Raw genomic sequence first — 18,852 nt, forward strand, 5'->3', positions numbered from 1 at the left:
TTACGTGGGAGCCAGTTGAAGTTAAATCCTTCGAAGACAGAGGTCCTCTGGCTGGGACGGGGCGATATGGGATTGAGGGGGCAACTCCCATCTCTTACGGGGGTGCAATTAGTGCCAGCATTGTCCGTTAAGAGTTTGGGTGTAATCTTCGATACCTCCCTCTCTATGGAGGCGCAGATTACAGCTATAACAAAGGCGGCATTTTTTCATCTCCGCCAAGCTAAGCAGTTGGCTCCTTATCTCTCTCGCCCTGACCTAGCCACTGTGATCCACGCAACGGTCACCTCCAGACTGGATTATTGTAACTCGCTGTAAGTGGGGCTGCCCTTGAGACTGACCCAGAAACTCCAGCGGGTGCACAATGCCGCGGCGAGACTCCTTATGGGGTCTTCGCTGCGAGATCATATTCAGCCGGTACTATACCAGCTGCACTGGCTCCCAGTGGAGTACAGGATCAGGTTTAAGGTGCTGGTTTTAACCTTTAAAGCCCTATATGGCCTAGTACCCTCGTACCTACGGGACCGCCTCTCCTGGTATGTCCCACAGAGAAATTTACGGTCTGCAAATAAAAACATCCTGAAGATCCCAGGCCACAGAGAGGTTAGGCTGGCCTCAACTAGAGCCAGGGCTTTCTCGGCTGCAGCTCCAATCTGGTGGAACGCTCTGTCACAAGAGACTAGGGCCCTGCGGGACCTGACATCTTTCCGCAGGGCCTGCAAGACAGAGCTGTTCCACCAGGCCTTTGGTCAGGGCACAGCCTGACCCCCTCCTCTGGCAATCTGCACAGAATTTTGTTTAATGGTTGCCATCAATTTGATTTTAATTAATTTTATAATGAATGTTTTTAGAATGTTGGATTATTTTGATTGTTGTTAGCCGCCCTGAGCCCAGCTTCGGCTGGGGAGGGCGGGATATAAATAAAATTTATTATTTATTATTATTACTACCTGGAAGATGCTGGGGGATTGAAGCTGTGACCTTCTGCATGCAAGACACTGAACTTAGCCTTTCCATATGATGGGGCGGCCATACAATGACATGCTTAGCAACTGGATGGCCACGGAACACAGGGATTTCAGAGAGGGCATTCTCCCAGCTCTAACCAGGGGTGCCAGGGATAGAAACAGGGGTTTGTGGAACGTGGCATTGCCAGTGAGCTTCGAAGAAGAAAAAGAAGAAGAAGAAGAAGAAGAAGAGGAAGAAGAGGAAGAAGAAGAATAGTAGTAGTAGTAGTAGTAGTTTGGATTTGATATCCCACTTTATCACTACCCGAAGGAGTCTCAAAGTGGCTAACATTCTCCTTTCCCTTCCTCCCCCACAACAAACACTCTGTGAGGTGAGTGGGGCTGAGAGATTTCAAAGAAGTGTGACTAGCCCAAGGTCACCCAGCAGCTGCAGGTGGAGGAGCGGGGAAGCGAACCCGGTTCACCAGATTACGAGTCTACTGCTCTTAACCACTACACCACACAGGCTCTCCTGGGTTCCTGGGCAATGGCGGCTGGTGCTTATTAGGTTAGAAGGCAGGGAGGTCAACAGTAGGTTAAGCCTGAGCCAATGGCAGGTGGAGCCAATAAATTCTACTTGTGTCCCCATTCTTCTCCCCTCTAAGATCTACAAGGGCAAAACTGAGACTTACGGAGGAGGCAGCTGATGGGCAGTTATGTGCTGGAAGACAAGCAGGTGAGCTTGGAGGAATCAAGAGTGAGGTTGGTGGGCCATTTGCCCCAAAGGACCAGCCTCTGTTGCTTCAGCAACACTCCTGCATCATTGCCTCCAGATCATGGCTTGGTGTGGCAACTAAAATGATAAAAGAAAGGAACAAAGCCCATTCATTGCCTCCAGTGTTTTGCAAACAGTGGAGCACGGGTGGGAGGAGATATTAATAATTTCTTGAGGATATTGTTTTAATTTTTAATCTCATCACGTGGAAACATCACTAGAGTGGATTAAAGGTGGATTTTCAAGTAAAGCCGAGTCCTGCACATTAGTAAGCTGCGGTGTGCATGGAGGGACTGAGTGTTGCATGCAGGTAAATTCCAGAGTCTGCCCTGCATAATTTGCAAGGTGTGAAAGAGCTATCCTATTACATCAAACTTTCTTAGCTGTTCCTCAAGGTACACAATTTTCTCAAGTCTCAAAGATGAGCATTTGCTGCAACCTCCACTGAGTCACTTTACATTGCATTCTGCAGTCTCCATCATATTATATTAGCAGACTCCAATCTGACGAATAGTTTCTGTTTCTATTCTTCGTCCACTTTGAGTCCCTCCTGAGTCCTCTTGCATTTCTTGTTGATTTATGCTGTTTGTTGACTATAAAAAATCAATGAAAATCATTTTTTAAAAAAGAATTGTCTGAATATTATGCGTGTATGTTTCCCCTGTAAAGCAATTACACGATGGTTTCCATAAACGGGAATAATATCCAAATTTTATCACCCTCCAGCATTTTTGCATTTTCGTGCCTCTTGTTGCTGTTGGATTGTGGGAGGTTGTTTACGAAACAAGGGGCCACTGATGGATACAGGCGCACCCTTACTGCAAATATATTGAATGTTACCAAGCTGTGACTTTTAACATTGCCGCCTTGAAATTGTATGTCTTATTGACAAATTGTATCTTATAAAATTATCTGGCTAAAGAGAGAGAGATAACAATTGCTGTAAATTGTTTTGGAGACTCTGAGGTTTAATCTGAAGTTAAGCTAGTTTATGGTGCTTCTGATTTTTCTTATTTTATATTACTGATGTTTATTATATTATTACCATGTTTGTATTTAGGTACATTTTAATGGAATGACATGTCATGGCCTTTGGCTAGCACATTAAACTGAATGAATGAATGAATGAATGAATAAATGAATGAATGAATGAAAAAAGTATCTTTCACAACTGGTGTCCAAAAACCAAATCTGACCTATTGATTTATTTTTTAATTTAAAAATTCAGATTTTGAACTCTGAAATGTTGCCAGATTTGGAATGTGCGGAAATTTGTTTCCTGTCTGTGCTGATTCATGAATTATATAGTTGTCTCTGAGAGAGGGGATAAGATCTCACATCATCTCAGTGTGCCAAGAAGTGGGAATGTATAGGAATGTGGCAGATCCCATGTGTTTCAGCTGCATTTTGCTTGTTGGGCCTGATTCAGCTCTAGAACTGTTTGCAGTTAGCTGTTTTTCAATAAGCACCAGGGGTGTGTGTGTGTGTGTGTGTGTGTGTGTGTGTGTGTGTGTGTGTATCTGCCACACTGCACAAAAACCAGGCAGCTTTTAACCCACAGATAATGTTGCTATTTTTTAGATTCCTTACCTGCCCTTTACCATTAGGTCCCAGGTTGGGTTACATTGTAAAAATACAGTATCAAAACCAGTTTAAAATTAAGCATGGATCCTGTGGATTTAAACAGTGTGACTGTGTGCAGAAGGGGCGGGGGAACTTTTTGTGATGTAGTTGAATGGGGGAAATGTTATGGGCATTTTAATGTACTCAGTTGCAGCGCAAGGTGGGAATGTGGAGGTGTGAATGTGGGTTAGACAGAATATGTATTTTGCAGAAAACTGAGTTAGCCCACAATATTTTGGCACCTAAGGCTTAAGTTAGGTTGTCCCTTAACCATCAGAAAGAAGACCCATGGACCAGAATGGATTTCACACCCTAAGTGAGTTTGCTTAGGACTGTGGAACTTCAAAGATCTGCAATGAAAAGCATCACTTTCTCTGATGCCCATCACAGTAGCTTCCTTTCCAGAAGAGGCATTCTGCCTCCTGTCTCACACAGAAGAGAATGCCTCCTTTAAGTTAATACTCACCAAGTGCAGTTTTTATAAGTTTTTCTACACACACACACATCTGTTGCCTGCTCAATAGCAGACACCTTGTGAAGTGCTGAATCGATTTAAAATATTTTCAGCCAGTTAAACATTGCAGCCCTGCTGCAAATCCAAACAGCAGATATAATATTTCACCAGTGCTATTTTTCTAGAAAAAGAGATGCTGGAACTCACCATGAAAACATCCCTTGTTCTCTTAGAACGGTGTCCACCTGAGAGGTGCCGGAACTGAGTTCCGGCGAGGTGAATAAAAGCCCTGTATTTAATCATAATAACTTGGCAGTTTGCTACCTTTCTAAATGGTGACCCAAATCTGCAGCCTGAGCTACTCACATCCTTCTGACTCATGGTCAGCCCTGGCTAACCCTGGCCAAAACAACAACAACAACTCTGTACACAGGAATGAGAAACTGAATGGAGTTGGGTTTTGTACTATGAAAAAACCCCACAAGAATGGAGTTGGGGGGGGGAGAGAGAGAGTGGCAGAAGTAAATGCTCCCTTCTTTGGCCCAGGCGCTGTGCCAGTACCGCTTCCTGCCTGGGCTGGGCCGTGCCAAGTCCAGCCGTTCTTCGGGAAGAAGAAGGAGCTATTTGCTTTGGCCATGGAGTTTATCATTGTGGATTATTCACCTCCTGAGCGGGCTTCCTCCCCTGCTTTCTTTCTTTCTTTTTTCTTTCTTTCTTTTCTGTGTGGTGGTGGGGAGAAGCGGCCTTGAAAGGCCTCAATGGCTGGGAATACCATTCTAATGACAGGGAAGCACAGCTTATTTAGAAGATGAAAAGGGGCTTGTGGTCTCATAGCAGCGCCTCGCAGCCCTCAAAGAAGGTGCTCTAATGATGGGGGTGAGAGGCAGGGAAGGCCTAAAACAAACTCCAAAAGGAGAGCAAATAAAGCAGCCAGGAGCTTAAGATATATTAAATTACCCTGATTAGGAATTTAGGCAAGGCTCGAGGCTGCTGGAGAGGCAAAGGGGGGGGGACACGCCAGGGGACGCCATTCATTGCCGTGGAGCGGGGGTCAGGAGGTCGCAGGAGTTCACAGGAGCTGCCTCCATTCTTATGTTAAGAGAGGGAGTGGAACAAGTCCAGGCCCAGGCAAAGAGAAGAGAAAAACCCTTGGCAATCATTTTGGGCTCTCTGTTTGCAAGGCGAGAGAAGCACTCTAGCTAATTGCCAAGCAGCCTCTTCCCAGTGCCTCAAGGAGGGCAGTTCTAATAAGCCTTTGGGAGATCAGACCCCAAAGGTAGAGACTTGGAGAGAAGGGGGTTTGGCAGAGGCAGCTTTCAGGACAGCCAAGTTCCAGGACTTTCCCAGGGGTAGGCAAATTGGACAGGACTCTCTGGTCTGGAATCAGAGGCAAGCCATCTACTGTTAAGAATGGTGCATTTTTCAATTCTTGGGGGGGGGGTGTTATACCCTACCTATATACATGGGTTAGCTCATTCCTGGCTCGATTCTCTCATACCTTCCTTGGGTTTTTTTTTATTCCTCCCCCCGCTTCATGTCCAGTGCAATCTTTTACATGTCGGCTCAGGAGTGAGCCCCAATGAGAGTTCAATGGCTAAGTCTTGTATTATTGCAGGCTTGCTTGTTTCGAAAATCTATGGCCCTTTAACATTAAAAATATTTTTTTTGGATGGCCTGTGAACTTTTGAACCCACACTCATTTTTTTTTCTTGAAGAGGTTTGTTTTCCTTATTGTTATCCTACCTGTCAAATACATATATATATATTATACTCAAACTCAAATAAATTATCAAAATGGTTTTGTTTTTAAAGTACATTTAATATCAGAATAAGCGTAACTTAATCAGGCAACAGGGTGGGTGTGTGTTTTTTAAAAAAAGAATGGTTTAAAAAAAAATGCTTATAATTCTAAATGCTTATAGTTACTGCAGCTGGCAATCAGTTTCTTAAAAGAGGCATTCTTCCATGAGGGGATGCCTCTTCTATGACAACACTTCCTATGACACATGTGTTTATCATCTAAAAAGCAAAGGAAGTACTCTCTCTCTCTCTCTCTCTCTCTCTCTCTGTGTGTGTGTGTGTGTGTGTATTAGCTTCAGAAAGAATGCTTTTACTCATATGCAGCAAAACACAGGGATGCAGGAAAATGCCTTATACCAAGTCAGACCATTGGTCCACCTAGCTCCACATTGTTAAAACTGACTGGCAGCCACTCTCCAGGGTTTCAGGCAGGAAACACCCCCAGCCCTTTCTGGAGATGCCAGGGATGGAAGCTGGAGCCTTCTGCTTCCATCGCAGTTGCTCTGCGATGGCCCATCGACCTGAAAGAGGGGCATGTGGAGGCGTACAGCATGGAGCGCCTCCCTTCCAGTACTGTCAGGCTGCAGAGGAACCAACCCCCACGGCAGGTTGCCAGGAACGGATAAGACAAGGAAAAGTCCTTACCATCTGCTTTTTATTCAATATTTACAGAGAGAGGCTTGGGAATGCAGCCTCTTTGAATAATGGCGTTGTCCCGAGTCAATCTCCACTCCCCTTCTCTCCCACTTCCTCATTCGTCATCTCTTCTATGGGTGGCACTGAGGGCCCTTTGCTTCTGAGCCCTTTGCTCTCCTACTTTTAAGGCTCGCCGGCTCCTGGGAGATGCTGGGTCTGGAACACTTTCTAGTGATAGCATATCAGCCAGCTGCTCTGGCTCTAGCTCCTCCTCCTCTCCCATTATTTCCAAACTATCCCCCTCATCTTCCTCTGAGCTGTGACCTCCCTTAAGCCCCTGTTGTAATTCTGAACTGTCTTCCTTTTCTCTGGAAAGGTCAGGCTGGTCTCCACCATTCTTCCTCTGCCCAGTCCCTGACAAGTATTGATGTTGCTACTGTTTACATGGGATGTGACTGGGCTTTAAGTGTTACAGATCCAGCTTTTCACCCACTTTTTCTTGCTAATCTTGATGCCTGGAAAACCCACCTCCAAACTCACCTCTTCCCTGAAGCCACTGGAAAATTGCTTTATCCCAGTCACCAACTGGGGGGAAATCCAGATTATATGTTTCTGCATCTGCTGATGTTCAATTCTGGTCACCCATAACTCTTTCCTTTCCCTCTCTTCTCCTCCCACCTCTTCTTGTTGAAACTGTAGATAGTAAGCTCCTTGGGGCAGGGACTTGTATCTTGACTTTATGGTAATTTCCTCAAGCTCTTTAGTAGTATGAATTAATGGGCTATTTAAGAACTGGTGCCTGAGTTTGCTTTCCCACCTCTTCCCTCCCAGTCCGCTTTTCCTTTTATGTGGTGTATTTTACCTTTTAAGCCTCTAGGAGGGGCTGTCTTGTACGTAATTGATTTCATATAAGCTTCTCTGGGAGCTTTTCCAACTTTAAAGAAATAGGATTCAAATAAATAAATATAAGAATAATCAAATTCAGCATCTGAAGTGATGATACTTTGTAGCCAATGTGCGGCTACTGAGAAAAAAGAGATTGAGAGAACTCCCAAATTTGAGATAGAAGAGGGGGTTTTTTGGTGGTGGTGGTGGAGGTGGTGGGAGAAAAAACATTATCCAGGCCAGTTGAATGAGGAATGACCAAGTTCAACAGTCAAATATGGAATATCTACTACAAGGAAGAAAATGGGAAACTGCAGGGAAAGGAATATCCTGAAAAAGGGCATGGCTGCCAGTCTGGCATTCTGGAGGAGCACTTCATGGTGCAATACTCTGTTGTAGGTCCCATTTTTAACCCTAACCACAGCTGCATACTGCACTTCCCATTAAGACAAACTCCTCTGAATCATAGAATTGTAGACTTGGAAGGGATCTCAAGGGTCATCGGCCCAGTATGCCTGAAGGAGGGTCTCCACCCCCATCGTTCAGCCCGGACACTGAGGTCCAGCTCTGGGGGCCTTCTGGAGGTTCCCTCACTGTGAGAAGTGAGGTTACAGGGAACCAGGCAGAGGGCCTTCTCGGTAGTGGCACCCGCCCTGTGAAACGCCCTCCCATCAGATGTCAAGGAAATAAACAAGTATCTGACTTTCAGAAGACACCTGAAGGCAGCCCTGTTTAGGGAGGTTTTTAATGTTTGATCTTTTATCGTGTTTTTAGTATTCTGTTGGGAGTTGCCCAGAGTGGCTGGGGAAACCCAGCCAGATAGGCGGGGTATAACTAATAAATTGTTGTTGCTGTTGCCTAGTTCAACCCCCTGCAGTGCAGGAATCTGAGCTAAAGCATCCATGAAAGATGGCCATCCAACCTCTGCTTAAAGACCTCAAAGGAAGGCGAGTTCCCAACCTCCTGAGGGAGACTGGGAGATTGTTCCACTATTGGAACAGCTCTTACTGTCAGAAAGCTTTTGCTGGTGTTTCATTGGAATCTCCTTTCTTGTAACTTGAAGCCATTGGTGTGAGTTCTACCCCCCAGAGCAGGAAAAAGCAACTTTGCTCCATCTTCCACGTGACAGCTCTTGAGATGGCTATCCTATCTCCTCTCAGTCTTGTGGGAATGTTCAGGGAGGCAGGAGAGGATATATTGTTTAATTATATCCTTCCCAACTTGTGTTAACAAGCTCTACAATTTAGCAGAGTAACATTCCCCTTTCAAACTTTCACAGCGGATAGGTTTGCCAGGCTTGTATAAGTCCCTAAAATAAGTTTCCTGGTAATTCCCCTTTATTCCCTCATAAAAAGAATAGACACAACACAGTCTTGTATAAAAGTATAAAATAGTTTACCCACACATCCTGTTCACAGATGGATCCCAGAAGGCAGAATTAAGTTACAAAATATATACATGTGGAATCTATCCCACAAGGAGATAATTCCTTTGTTCTCTCTTGGCGGGAAGCCAAGAGCGCATCTCAGGAAGAAGATGTTGCTTCTTCAAGGAATGGAGTCAGAGACAGAGATGGCTGCCTCCCCTGTCCTATTTTGTTACCTGTACAGGTGAGGTCACGCCCACCTCTGGTCACATGTAGAGGAAGTTTGTCCCAGCCCAGGAAGAAACAGGAAGTTCTGACTGGCTGCTCCAGACATCCCCTTTTTATGTCCACTCTAGGAATGTTGTAGTTGACTGCTCTGTGTTTCACACCCCACAAATCTCCTCTTTTCCAGTTGTGGAAAGAGTTGTGAATAATAGTCCAAAACTCAGATCCTCCAAACTGTGTATTGACACCACCTCATTTCTGTATGTGTATTTAAATTCTTCCACACCAGGCAGACATGGAAAGAGTTAAGAAGAGGCACCGTTGTAAGACAATCCTCCACCTTCACCACTGGTGGGCAGCTTCTCCTTCAGGAATGTTCAGTGAAAGGCTACAAAGCATGCATAATGGCACTCTTCTCCCTCTTCCCCTCCTCCCCCCTTTTTATTATTTATTTATGCTGGTTGCCGGCAAGGTTAGAACAAGACATTGTCTGGCTCTTTGTAGACAAGGCAGAGCCCTATTCATCGCTCAGTGACAAGCAGAAAATCGGGGAAGAAAGCCCGAAGGAAAACAAGTCATCAACTGGGCCCACATGAACCCACACCTGCAATCAGAGGCGGGCTGCAACAACAAGGCCCCCATTTACAGTAGGTTGGGGTGCTGTCTAGATACACCAAACTGTGCCCCAGGAAACCCATGGGGTTCCTTGGAAACATAGCAGTGATTCCTTAATGGAAAGATCAGTTATGGTGGGCGACTGTCACTGAAAAACAGCTTGCTCATCACTCTGCCAATCTTCCTTTGAAAGATAGGGTGTTGGGAATGTTTTAGACCAGCAACAGAGAAGGGTCGCCATCCTGGCTGGAGCTGATGGGAGCTGTAGCCCAAAAACATCTGGAGGGCCACAGCTCCCCATTTCTGATTGAGATGATGTTCCAGCAGTGATTCCAGTGTAGGGATTAAAGGGTCTATCAATTTCAGTCCTCTCAATTTCTCATTCTTCCAATCTTAAATTCAGTTAGCTGCATTTCTGTGGTTTGTTTATTTTTACCCTCATGGAAATTCATCAGCATTTTAGTGCCAATTTCTCCCAATGAACACACTTTTGTATGCATTTTTGACTAATGTACACATTTCCTAATGTACACATCTTCCCTAATGTAATGCATTGCTTGCTGGGAGAACTGCACTGCAAAATTTGGATAAATGCAAATTACAAATGATGGCTTTGCTTCGGTTCTCATATAGTTTCAGAAAGTATGAATTTGATAGATTCATCTTTAAATACAAATTGCCTTTCTCCCCCATCTTGTTGACGGAGACCTTGAACTACATTAGATGCTAATGCATATACCTCACTTCCTTCAAAATAGAGTTAGCCAAACCTGCTGTGCTTAGGTGCCCTTCTGCTCAGTGGGGCCCTGGACCTCAACCTCAAAATCCTACCCTCATAGCATCAATCACTCTGCGGTGGTCAAGTGTCAGGAGTGAACTGGCAGTAAATCACACCATGCAAGTTGAAGTTAGCTGTTTATTAACAAGAACACAATCTGCACCGTCTTGGTGTAGCGTCAGGCCTAATGAACACAGCAGCTCTTCCCTGGTAGGTCTTGCCCCATGGATCTGTTGCCAAGACTGAAAATCCCCTCTTCCCCACAGCCATCTAAATCCCCTCCTCTCCAGGGTTTTCCCCAAAGCAATTGGAGACTGTGCCTGCATAAAGCCAAGCTTTCCTCCACACTTTTCATGCCCCTTCTGATTCTAGGAGACCGGTGGGAGGGGAGCTTGTCACAACAGGGGAAGGGAGGCATGCATGCCTCCCTCCTCCCCTGCTTCAACTTCTGCATCTGATTCTGGACTTCTGTCTGCCACAGATTCTCCCTTCTCACTAAACCCTGTTACCTCTTCAGCTTCTGAGTCCTCCTCTTCCCAGGCATCTCCCTCTTCTCCCTCTGACCAGTCATTGGTGTCCCACCACCACTTCCCAGGATCTGAGCCTCCTTCCCTTCACTAGTTCCTCCCACCATTCCTCTGCATCCAACCACTCCATGACATTGAGGGTTCCTTGCAGACAAGTCAACATGGGTACCCTTCTCTCAAAGTAAGGAGTTGGACAAAATACTGGAGAAACAAGGAGACCCATGATTCAGTTCAACTCACAGGAACATGGGAAGCTGCCATATACTGGGTCAAGCCATTTGTCCATGGAACCTAGTCTTCTCTACTCTGACTGGCAACAGCTCTCCAGGTTCTCAAGCAAACTTTCCCCCCACTCACCTCCTGCCTCCCATATCCCCCCCCCACTGGGCATTCCAAGGATTGAACTTGGAGTTTCCTGCCCATGAAAAACACACTCTGCCATTGAGCTGTGATTTGTCCCCACTAGAAAGACACAAGTGGACCGATATGTGGAGGAGTGCTCCTGTCCAGGGTTCCAGCTAGCCAGTCATGTCCCCTACCAGGATACTTCATTCCATTCCACCAGTTGTCCTGTCCAGTTCCCCTGCCACCTCCACCAGTTAGCCAACATTCCATGCCCACTGAGCATGCTCAGTCCTTATTGAGCTGTTTGAGGGTGTAGTCCTTCAGGGATTTTGTTAAAACGTAGTACTGAAAATCTTCAGAGTTCCCTCAAGCCATCCGATAGCTGCCTCCTCTGCAGCTGGTGCTGTTTTAACCACATCAGAATCAACACTAAGAGAATCAGTCCATGATATACTATAGGACATAGGTAATAGGGCTGTCACACAATTAATGAATTTAGTCACCTAAAGTGCAAATGTTAATCAAGTCATCAACTAATTAAATATCAGTTTGTGTGGGATGTAAAACACAGGAGCAGTCAATGACAACATTCCTAGAGTGTACATGTTAGAACATGGGGAGGGATGTCTGTCCAGCAAGCAGGTAAACTTCCTGGGGACGGACTTCCTCCGCATGTGACCAGAGGTGGGTGTGGCCTCACCTGTGCAGGTAATGATAAAAGCACAGGGCAGGCAGCCACTCTCTCTCTTGCCTCTCTCTCTGCCATCTTCCTTCGATGAGGAAACATCTAAGGATGCCCTCTTGGCTCTCAGCCAAGAGAGGACAGTACTATCTTCCTATAAGTGCATGTTTCTAAGTGCATGTAACCTTTTTAAGCCTGCCTACCTTCTGGGATCATATTGTGAACAGAACGTGAGTAAACTCTTTTATACTTTTATAAAGACTGTGTCGTGTCTTGTATTTTAAGAGGGAACAAAGGGGAAATTACCAGAGTAATTATTATAGAGGTTCTAGCGAACCTGTGCAAGCGTTACCGTTGCGAACTTAAAGGGGAATGTCTATAAACTCTGCTGATATTTTGGGAACTTGTTAGTACAAGTTGGATAAGGATATAATTAGTCAATATATCCTCTCCTGCACCCCAGAACATTCCCACAAAGGGTTATTGGCCCCAGTATTGCATATTTCTGCGTATTTTTGAAGGATTGCGTTGGATTGTGATTTTGAGTTGAGTAGTATTTTTCTGAGTTAACTTCCTGGTAAGCACATGGTCCTTTGTTCCATTGTGCAGTGGGGATTAAGCACCCCCCCTTCCCTCAGAGTTCACAGTGACCCAAGGCAGTGAAGAATTGTTTTGCATTTTTGAGATTTTTGAGATTTTGATTTTAAAATTTTGAGAAATTTTGAAATTTTGAAGAATTTTCAAATTTTTGGATTTTAAGATGGCTAGAGCAGCTTTTGATAGTGATGCAAAGCTAGGAATGCCTGTGCTGAATGAACACAATTTCATACACTGGAAGCAGCGCTTGATAGCATGTTTAGATTATAAGCACATTTTGGAAGCTTTAAACCCTCAACCTACGGGATCGTCTGAGGAAGCTTTAGCCAAGATAAGTGCTTGGAAACGCATGAACAGCGAAGCTAGACACATAATTTTGAGTGGACTTCGTGATGAGCAGCTATCATTAATAAATAGTACAGATGATGCATCTCAAATCTTAAGAGATATTGAGCGCGTGTATGGAGAATCTAGCATAAACTGCTTCAGAAACTTGGTGTGTAAATTAACCAGAGTGAGGATGAATTCAAAAGAGGAATTCACAGAGCACATCAACAAGTTTACTGAGATTATTCAAAGAATTGATCTGACTCCCAAAGCTTTTGATGAAGATACAAAGATAGCATTTTTGTTGTCATCACTTGGACCACGCTTTAGCGCATTTGTAAGTTTGATGGATCATAGACAAGGTCTGACTTTTAAAGACTTGATTGGTTATTTAAAAGAAGAATGCAGAGATAGAGCTGAATCTCCAGTGAGAAATGCTAGAAGCAAAGACAGTAGTTATGCATCTAGGCAATTTACAAAGTCCAAAGAGATGCCTAAGAAAGTGATTTGTTTCAATTGTAACAAAGAAGGACACATTGCAAAGAATTGCAAGGCTCCTAAAGCCAAGAAACCCCACCCCTTTCAGCCAAAAGGAGAAAAGAAGGGGAAATGTGAATGCACATGGCTACTGCAAGAAAGGAATTTAACTGTCCAGAATCGTGAAAATAGACGTAATAAATGGATAATTGATTCAGGTGCCAGCTCGCATTTTTCATATAAAAAGGACTATTTTAATGAGATAAATGATGAAGAAGGATCTGAAATTGAAATTGCAGATGGGAACATTGTTAAAGCAAAAGGTGCAGGTTCCATGAGTCTGAAATGCAATATAAACAATGAATGCATTGAGAACACAATCTCTAGAGTTTTGTATGTACCAGAGCTGAGCTGCAATTTAATCAGCGTGTCCACACTGGACAAGAAAGGTTTCCAGATCACATTTGGAAATGGAGAATGCAAGGTGACTAGAAATGGCAAAGTGTTTGCTCAAGCAGAGCTAATCAATGGTGTATATGAGCTTGATCTTTCAGAGAATCAGTCTGCAAAAGTGGCACATTCCAGCCAGAAAGATGAAGCAGATCTGGACCTGTGGCACAGAAGGCTTGGACATAGAGACACCAACGTCATTCTGGATCTACAGAAAAGAGATCTTGTAAGAGGTTTGCAGGTAAAGCAGAGCAACAAAGCTCCAGCAAAGTGCATAAGCTGTATTACTGAGAAGGCTGTAAAACCTTCATTTCCATGTTGTGCAGAACAAAGAAGCAACAAAGTGCTTGACATAGTGCACACTGACATATGTGGACCCATGAATGTTCCCTCACTGGGAAAGAATAGATACATTTTAATATTTCTGGATGACTTTTCAAGATTTTGTGTTGTGTATTTCCTCAAAGAGAAGAGTGAGACAGTGGACAAGCTCCAGGAATACATTGCCATGGTCAAGAATAAATTCCAAAGAGCTCCAGCTGTGCTAATGAGCGACAATGGAGGTGAGTACTGCTCAAATGAAATGCAGGCTCTCCTGGCCAAGGAAGGAATTGCACATGTAACCACAATTCCTTACACACCACAGCAGAATGCCATAGCTGAGAGAAAGTTTAGGTCCATTATGGACATGACAAGGTGCATGCTAAAGGATGCATGTTTGCCACAGAAGCTGTGGGCCGAAGGAGTGTACACATCGGTCTATTTGCAGAATAGACTGCCAACTAAAGGTGCAGAGCGCACACCATTTGAACTTTGGCATGGGAAAGCTCCCAATCTGTCGCACATACGTGTGTTTGGAAGTCCGTGTTACTTCCATGTGCCCAAGGAACACAGACACAAGCTTGACTCCAGGGCAAAAGCAGGTATCCTTGTGGGATACGCCTCTGGAGGCAAAGGATACAGAATTATGGACTTACAAACTGGTAAGACAAATGCATACCATGCGGTTTATTTTGATGAATATAGAAAAGTAGACACTAGGAACACTGTTGTGGATTCTTCAGATGAGTCAGAAAGGACTCAAGAATTTGTATATTTCCCTTTTGAGACTCCACAAAGTACTAATCTGCCTTCGAGTGTTACAGCACCCCCTACAGGCGACACAGAGGACCAGAACCCTGGCGCACCAGAGACGAAGATGAGGACTCAGATGGGGACATGCCTGCGTTGGAGGAGGATGAGGAAGCTGATGCGGTCCCAGAACCAGAGGTCAGACGCTCGTCCAGAACCAACAAAGGTGTCCCACCATTACGGTTGTCCTACTTTGCAGGGTCGGCGTTTCCACAGGAACCTTCCACTTGGGAAGAGATACAGGAGATGCCAGCTGTAGAAGCCAGTCTCTGGAGGAAGGCCGCGCAGGAGGAGATGGATGCACTGCATCAGAACAAGACCTGGACACTCACTGAGCTGCCTCCCGGTAAGAAGGCCATTGGCAGTAAATGGGTTTTCAAGGTTAAGAAGGGGTCAGAAGGAGAAGTGCAGCGCTACAAAGCTAGACTTGTAGCACAGGGATTTTCACAGCGTTTTGGTGAAGACTATGATGAAGTTTTTGCACCAACCGTGAGGTACAGCAGCGTAAGAATGCTTCTGAGCATTGCAGCCTCCAAGAAAATGAGAGTGAAACACATAGACATTGCTACCGCTTTTCTACATGGGCAGATTTCTGAAGAAATTTATATGAAACAGCCCAAAGGTTTTGTGAAACCACATGAGGCACATTTAGTGTGCAAACTGCAGAAAGGACTTTATGGACTTAAACAGGCTGCTAGAGCCTGGAACCAGAAGTTGCATAAAATGCTGACGCAACTTGGGTACAAGCAAGGCGACGCTGACAAGTGCTTGTACAGTAAGTCAAATAATGGACAATTCTCATATATCTTAGCATTTCTTGATGACCTGATTATTGCCACAGCAAGTGAGAAAGACTATACACAGATAGTAAAACACCTTAGCAAAGAGGTGGAGGTCAAGGAGCTAGGAGATGTCCAGTACTACCTCGGGATCCAGGTGGAAAGAGAAGAGGACGGCTCATTTCTTCTCAGCCAAAGACAGAAGATCCACGAGCTAATTGAGCACATGCAGATGCAAGACGCACATCCAGTCGCTACACCGATGGCTACTGACTTCCTGAAGAATCAGCAGGATTCGAAGCAGTTGCCAGACAACAATGACTACAGGTCGGCGATTGGTAAACTTTTGTATTTAGTTACCACATGTAGACCTGACTTAGCAAATGCTGTGGGGATTCTTAGCAGAAAAGTGAATTCTCCCACTGAGCATGATTGGGCAGGTGTAAAGAGGGTGGTGCGATATTTGAAGGGTACCATGAATTGTAAATTAAGGTTACCAGCCGTCAGAGACCCTAAGTTGGTTGGGTATACTGATGCGGATTGGGCTGGGGATAAAGCTGATTATAAATCAACAAGTGGTCATGTTTTCATGTTTGGTGATGGACCTGTTTCATGGGGCAGTTATAAACAGAGCTGTGTAGCATTATCTTCCACAGAATCAGAATACGTTGCAGCAACAGAAGCCTGCAGAGAGATCGCCTGGCTTGATCAACTCATAAAGGACTTTGGGTTGGTGAGAAAAGGGCCTGTCAGCTTGCTAGAGGACAATCAAAGTTGCCTGAAGCTGACACAGAGTGAGAAGTTCCTGGCCAGAACAAAACACATTGGGGTTAAATACCACTACATACGCCAGATGATCCAGGATGGACTTGTGGAACTATCCTACTGCAGCACCCAAGAGATGACTGCTGACATCCTGACGAAACCCCTACCAAGAGAGAGTTTCCAGAATCTACGTGTGAAGCTGGGACTCTGGGTGGTTGAATAAAGTTGTTTATGTTTTGTGTATGTTGTATTGCCTGAGAAGGGGTATGTGGGATGTAAAACACAGGAGCAGTCAATGACAACATTCCTAGAGTGTACATGTTAGAACATGGGGAGGGATGTCTGTCCAGCAAGCAGGTAAACTTCCTGGGGACGGACTTCCTCCGCATGTGACCAGAGGTGGGTGTGGCCTCACCTGTGCAGGTAATGATAAAAGCACAGGGCAGGCAGCCACTCTCTCTCTTGCCTCTCTCTCTGCCATCTTCCTTCGATGAGGAAACATCTAAGGATGCCCTCTTGGCTCTCAGCCAAGAGAGGACAGTACTATCTTCCTATAAGTGCATGTTTCTAAGTGCATGTAACCTTTTTAAGCCTGCCTACCTTCTGGGATCATATTGTGAACAGAACGTGAGTAAACTCTTTTATACTTTTATAAAGACTGTGTCGTGTCTTGTATTTTAAGAGGGAACAAAGGGGAAATTACCAGAGTAATTATTATAGAGGTTCTAGCGAACCTGTGCAAGCGTTACCGTTGCGAACTTAAAGGGGAATGTCTATAAACTCTGCTGATATTTTGGGAACTTGTTAGTACAAGTTGGATAAGGATATAATTAGTCAATATATCCTCTCCTGCACCCCAGAACATTCCCACAGTTTGCAGGTGAGGAAAAAGTTCTAAAGGGACTTGTTTTACTGATGATGCAACTATGTTGTATAACAGGCACCATCTTATAAGAAACATAATCTCTTAGAAGAGAAATCTTATATGAGGCATAATCTGTGTCAGACACAGGAGGGAATGCCTCTTTTAAGTTCGTGTCTGGTATTTGCATAAGTACTTGTAATAAATATAGTTTCTGTAGTAAAAAAACAACAACAGCCAGTGTTACAAAAATTAAAATTGGGAGCCCTGGATTTCTCTGGAAGTTTATCAAGAGTTCCTCAAGAAAAGGATCAAAAATGGCAGACAGGCTTCCCTACAAGACAGCTTGCTCTCCACTGCTGTATTCCCTTGCAATATGGAGTCGCAAGGGAGTGTTGGGTAACTTGTAGGCCAGCATTTCCCACATTGTGGAGAGTAGTGAGCTCCAGCTCACCTTCAGGTGCACCTCAGCACTGTAGCCCAACCACCTAGCCATGTAGTAACCTTTAGGTTAGACAGATGCTAGCAGTTCCGAAAGCAGTAATAATTGACTTGGAACAGAGAGGAAGAGGGTAAGAGAGGGATGCTATTTAAGAGGGGAAAGGGGTGGCAGGGAGGAGGGATGAAAGAAACTGGTTGTTTGTGGGTGGGGATAATGGTACAGGTTAAGCGTGAAAGGGGAAGGGAAGAAGAAATGGCAAGAGATGAGCAAAAATGATTTGAGAGGCATGGGAGGAGAAGAGAAAACTAAAAGAAAAACCTCCACTTATAGCCCCCGAATAACCAAATTCTGTCTGAAATTAGAAGTCTGAATCATAATACCTCCAGAACCAACATGCATTTACTTAGCTTGAGAAAAGAAGAACTATGGAACTCACTGTCATAAGGAAATCACAAAATTTCCGAAGAAGGATTAGATAACAACAGAAAACGGTATCAGTAATTGCCAACTGATTGTGCCAATCGCCATCTCCATTTTGTTGCTGAGTCTGACTCTGTCTTTGCACTGCTATTTTGTGACTGGTGCACCTCAGTAATTTTTATGCCTCTTAAAGTGGGCCCTGAGGGTGCAGAACGTGAGAACCCCAGTCCTCCTCTCAGTGGATGAAGGATAACAGCAAGGAAAAACCCATCTGGCCACTGCTTTGCTGCCTGAAACAATGCCCCAGACTCCTCTGAGGCAGTCTGTGGGAAGTGTTTAAAAAAACAAAACACTGAGATACGATTCTGCTTTGAAGTTTTGAAATGTTATTAGATCCTTTTGCTGCCATCTGTGGGTTGCTGTTATTGTTTAGATGGCTGTCATTGTATTGTTCTCTCTAGTGCTTTTAATTTTGTACACCGTCTTTTCAAACAGTAGCATATTTTTAAAAAATATTGTTATTGCTAGTTTTATGGACCCCGCTTTTAGAAATAAAGTTCTTCAGAAGGTGCCTTACATAATAAAAACCTTCAAGACAATCACACAGCATAATAATGTATACAAGAGCCAGGATAAGTTAGGAAAGAAGTTTCTTCAAACACCATTTAAGATCAGAGGAAAACCTCTGAAAAGGTGATTTCCTAGTACCTGCCATTTTGATCCTTACTAACAGCCAGAGAATAGGACCCCAAATACCCTTCCCAGGGCACTGAAAATCATCTAAAACTGCAGGCACATTCAAAATGGAACTTGAGTTTGAATCTAGCTGCCCCAAGTTATAACTGTGCTTTTCATGAGAGCATGCTTTAGGTAGCTACTAAGAGTAAAATCAATACAAATACACTGCCATAATAATCATTATAAATCCACAGTAGTTAAAGCAATTA

Source organism: Podarcis erhardii (genome assembly GCF_964252035.2).
Source record: "Podarcis erhardii genome assembly, chromosome: 14".
Lineage (NCBI taxonomy): Eukaryota > Metazoa > Chordata > Lepidosauria > Squamata > Lacertidae > Podarcis > Podarcis erhardii.